Genomic DNA, 5,210 nt, shown 5'->3' with positions numbered 1-5,210 from the left:
GTTTGCAAGGCAGGGGGTGGCACCACTGAGCTAAATCCCCGGTGATTTTCTAATTTAAACTTCATTCGGATCATCTGAAATAGGTACCATTATTGTACTCACTTTATAGATAAGGAAAACCAGGCCACTGAGGTATTAGCATAAAGGCTGGGAAAGGTTAACTTAGTGAGCTAATGATTTCACTGAGGTCTCTGAAATGCTTGCACAGTTACAGGATTCTGTTAAATAACTGATAAATGTTCATCCTGAAACCTGCCTGGCAACATGAAAATACATTTGGGGAAGAATCACTGCAAAGTGAAGTAGGCAGGATTGGAGACGGCCATATATTTTATCTCAAAGCTTCCAATTCTTTCATGTTATCAAGACTGGGCCATTTTTTTCCTTCTTCAAAAAAAATGTAATAGATCTCAACTTTGAACGATTATGACTTAAAAACTCCCACAAATGGATAAACTGTAGTAGCTCTTAATGCAGTATGTCTAATTACAACATTCCTCTTTTTTTTCATTTTCAGCCCTTTGTAGAGCTGTGAAGCCTGGGTATAAGCACAGGTATAATCCTGAGTGACTCAGCAGCAAGTAGTGTAAATGTTTTTAGGTCTGGGCCCCTAGGAAGTAGATTGGAAGAATATTTCGATAGGACGTTAAATTGGGAGTTTCAGTGAAAAAAATCAGGGTATAGTAAGATCAAGATGCAAGTTTTGAAAGGAAATATTCTTGATGTTCATCAAGAATACAATGCTTAAAAATCCTTTTCCCAAGTTAGATGCAGTGCTGTTTCCCTCTAGTCCTATCTACTCAGGAGGCAAGGCAGATACATCACTTGCACCCAAGTGTTTAAGACCAACCTGGGCAATACAGTGAGACCCAGTCTGGAAAAAAAACAAAAACAAGCTGGGCCTGGTGGTGCCTGCCTGTACTCCCAGCACTCTGGGAAGCTGAGGCAGGAGGATTGCAAGTTTGGGCCTAGCCTAGCCAACTGAGCAACTGAGTGAGACACTGTTTCAAACAACAACAACAGCAGCAGCCTAAGGATGTAGCTAAGTTTGAAGGCTCTAAGTTCAGTTCTTAGTCCCAGAATAACAAAATCCTTTTCCCAGGACATAAAACAGTTGGACCGTTGGAGACATGAATGTTTGGAATGAGCTGCTGCTATGTTGACTCTCATCCAGCCCCCGTGCAGGGAAGAGTAGGTTGAGGTCAAACTCTGGCCTTGGAAACAGAGAGATGAAAGGTGAAGAAATTGGTGAGACAGCATTTTTAGCAGAAAAATCAGACTTGCTGCCAGTTTGAGATTTGCTTTCAATTCCAAAATTTTCTTAGGTTAAGGAGGGGCCACATTGTCACAAAAGATCTGGTTTGGGATCATTCTTAAATTCCTAACTATGTTCCAACAGTGATCAAAATTGATGCCATCAATGAAGGCAGGTGGACACCACGTCCCTGAGGTTAAGCTACCCTGCTGAACACCATCTCTTGTCTAGTATTCTGCCAGAGAAGCCTTCATATCTCATATGACTATGAAGGAACGCAAAAAAAACCAAGTTGAAGAATACTTCATAAATAAATGGCCTAAATTCTTTACAAATGTCAGCGCCACAGAAGACAAAGTACAGCTGAGGAACTGTTACAGATTAAAAGACTCCAAGGCGATGTGACAAGAATGCGTGATCCTGGACAGGATTTTGACCTGGAGGGAAAAAAATGCTTTAAAAGATAGTACTGAAAAAATTGACAACGGTGAAATATGGGTAGCACTTTAGGTGAATTGTTGTTGTTGTCATTCTTGAATTAATGTTGAATTTCCTAATCTTCATAGCTGTACTTTGGCTATATAACAGACTATTGCTCTTAGATACTGGATACATGAAATATTAAAAAGTAAATGGGCACAGTGTAGGCTGTCTATATTCAAATGGTTGTGAAAATAAATTGTGTGTATATAAAGGTAGCTATAAAATATATGTAGCAGATTATAAGACTGGCTGAATCTGTTTTTATGTACTCTTTTTGCCATTTTTTGGTAAGCTTAAGGTGATTTCAAAGTAAAAATTAAAAGCAAGTCATTTCTCAGCAAGACCTTCCTAGTAATCAAGGTTTATTTGAACTCCACACCCCATCAGCCCTTGTCCAGGAATGATGGCAAACCCCACCCAGAAATGCTGAATCAGAATCTCAGGAGACAGGGCCCAGGATTTGTGTTTTAATTAGGTTTCTAGATGGGTCTTGTGCATTCTAAATCTTGAGAACCCCTGATTTAAGGCTCATCAGGACCCATGCTTGGAATTAGAGGGTACAATTATGCAATGGGGGACAGGTGGGGAATATAGAGGTGGCCACATGATCTACCTCATGGAATGCTGAGATAATATTGATTGAAGACCATCATATTTTCCCTTCTATTGTCTATGTTTTTCCTTTCAATTTGGACCCAGAAGCTTAAGGACACATTTTTAGTACAAAATTTCACAGGAAGGATAAATGACTAAGGTATATTTAGAGAATGAATCCACAGAACTCATCATGGTGAATACAAGTTGGTTATAATGAGTTTGCACAGTTTTTTTTTTCAGTACTAGGACTTGAACCCAGGGCCTCATACATGCTAGACAAGTGATCTACCACTGAGCTGGTTGTCCATTTTCAATCTAGCGAGGAATGACAGTCCCATTCCCTTGTCTTCACAGGATATTTTGGAAGGAAACCTGTAGAGTGGTAGTGTCTACAAGAGGAAGAGCCTGGCTTTGAATTTCCTGATTGGAGGCAATTTGGTTGGTCAGACTTGTTGATGTGGCTGAGATGGGAAAAAGGAATTGGTGCCCAGAAGAGATTCACAGAATGAAGGGGATTGATGGAGCTGTTCATATGATCTTTGGTGTGGTAAGGAGGTCTGAATCCAGGACCGGCTATATAAATCGCAACATGCAGTGCAAAATGAAAATATGGGGGTTCTTGTCCAGAAATGATCAAGAATTTCAAGATGGCACCAACAAAACATCAAGTCAAGCTTGAGGAACTTCTAGGCATGGATCCTGTGCACACGTAGAATGACCATGAAGAAGACTGCTTGAATCTTCCACAGTCTAAAGGAGGCCAAATTTACTAGAACTTCCCGGAGGGTGCTCTGCCTGTGAGGGATATTCTCAGCGGTGGAGCTGAGAAAGCTTGAAGTCAGGATGGGGACTGGAAGGATTGTACACTGCAGAATTCCTTCACAGCCACTAGAAATGTCACCAAAGTCCCAAAAGAAAGCCAGCATTTCCTATCCATTTGAGAGGAAGCCCCCAGTAACCAGTCAGCTTTGGTCTAATGAGCTGTGATAGTCCGGAGAGGACTGAAATCACACATATAGTTCAGAATAATACGTTTATTCGTTTCATCCTGATCCTACTTCACCATGCCAACACTCAAGGGGCTAAAAAGAGTGGAGACATAGGAACAGTAGCAAAAGAGCAGACCATATCCCTTCCACATGGCGGAGTCATTGCTTTGAAAAGGGCTGAAGGGGATGAGACCAATATTTTAAACTAGAATAGACTGGTGTGTGTGTGTGTGTGTGTGTGTGTGTGTGTGTATTTGTGTGCATGTATCTGGGTGTGAATTTTTAATAACTAAAAGTACTTTCAAGGACTCTCCTTGAAATAGTATTAAGGAATAGAATATGTAGTATCTGGGTGAATTTTTAATAACTAAAAGTACTTTCAAGGACTCTCCTTGAAATAGTATTAAGGAATAGAATATGTGATTTGATAGAGCATTATTGAAAGGGTATGATTACAAAAACATTTTATTTGTATCTCATGAAGCAGGTTGCTCAATAAGCCAATTATATTTTAAAACTTATATTCACTGCAAGGGAAGGGAGAAAGGAAAGCAATTAGTGAAACACTTTAGTTGACGTAATAGCTTGAAAACCCTTTCACTTATGGTATTGATCTGAGGCTATCCAAGTGAATCTGAATGTCAGTTACCCCAAAAACATCTCCAGCCTTTTTACTTGTATTTCCCACATACACTATCTAGTCTCTTCTTTCCTGAAGGCTTTCTAAATAATGTTAATTATTATTGTTAACCCTTGAATGTTAAGCCTTGAATGTTAAGCTTATCTTTGTTTTATATTTTATTATGTGAGCATAAAACGAAACCCAAACCAACTCTGAGTCGTGAGATCTGTGTGACATCTGAACCGGAAGTTGCATTTTGGTCCTTTGCACAACTTGGCACAAGGTCCCTCTGCCAGCCCAGAGTTCCTCTGCCTTTCTGCGGACCTTGCTGCGCAGGGCCTGCTCAGGTAGCAATTTTGGGATTGAGTGGCCAGTGTGTCATAACCCACAGAGTTTGCCTCTTCCACTGGGGCGGAAGGCTTTTATCCTGCTCAAGGCGACAGAGAAGGTGTGCAAACGTCCCGCCTACAGGGTCTCTTGTAACCACCGGGCTTGAAGAGCATTTAGCCTTACAAGCGAGCAAGCCAGTGCCGCCGGTGAAGTCGAGGAGATCTAGCCCTCTTGGAGGTGGAGGTTTACTCTCAGTTAGGGAAGCGCTGGGGCGCGGTCTGGGAGGCTCAGAGGATCAGCTCTACCCAGCCCTCGCCTCTAGCGGTTGGCCGCAAAACTGCTGGCTCTGCCAAGTGACAAGGACCTGGGGAGGCTCGCGTTCACCTGGACAGGTGCCGACAGGCCAAGCTTCACTAACGCCAAGCATTTGAGAAAAATGAAACGAAAGGAAACAAAACAAAACTGCATGTTCCACAGGAGATCTTCTTTCCCTTCCTTTCTCTTTCCCTCCTTCTTTTCCTCTCTTTTACCTTTATTATTATGCACTTTAAAACAATTTTTATGTCCGCTTTTACTTCCACTCCTTCCTCTCCCTTGGTCGGCAGCCCGCGCCCCCAAGCCCGTCCCACCCCAGCTCTCCCTTTTAGTGTCTAGGCGACTCGCTGGCTCCTTCCCATCCCAGGGTCCCTTCCGCGCCCTCCCGTTCCCTCCTTCTTTTCCTCTCTTTTACCTTTATTATTATGCACTTTAAAACAATTTTTATGTCCGCTTTTACTTCCACTCCTTCCTCTCCCTTGGTCGGCAGCCCGCGCCCCCAAGCCCGTCCCACCCCAGCTCTCCCTTTTAGTGTCTAGGCGACTCGCTGGCTCCTTCCCATCCCAGGGTCCCTTCCGCGCCCTCCCGCGGGCCGGGTTCCCACCTCCCCGCCTCCGCC

This window comes from Fukomys damarensis, unplaced genomic scaffold, assembly GCF_012274545.1.
Source record: "Fukomys damarensis isolate Sample0158 unplaced genomic scaffold, DMR_v1.0_HiC HiC_scaffold_19, whole genome shotgun sequence".
NCBI classification, from domain to species: Eukaryota; Metazoa; Chordata; class Mammalia; order Rodentia; family Bathyergidae; genus Fukomys; species Fukomys damarensis.
This window is presented reverse-complemented; position numbering follows the sequence as displayed.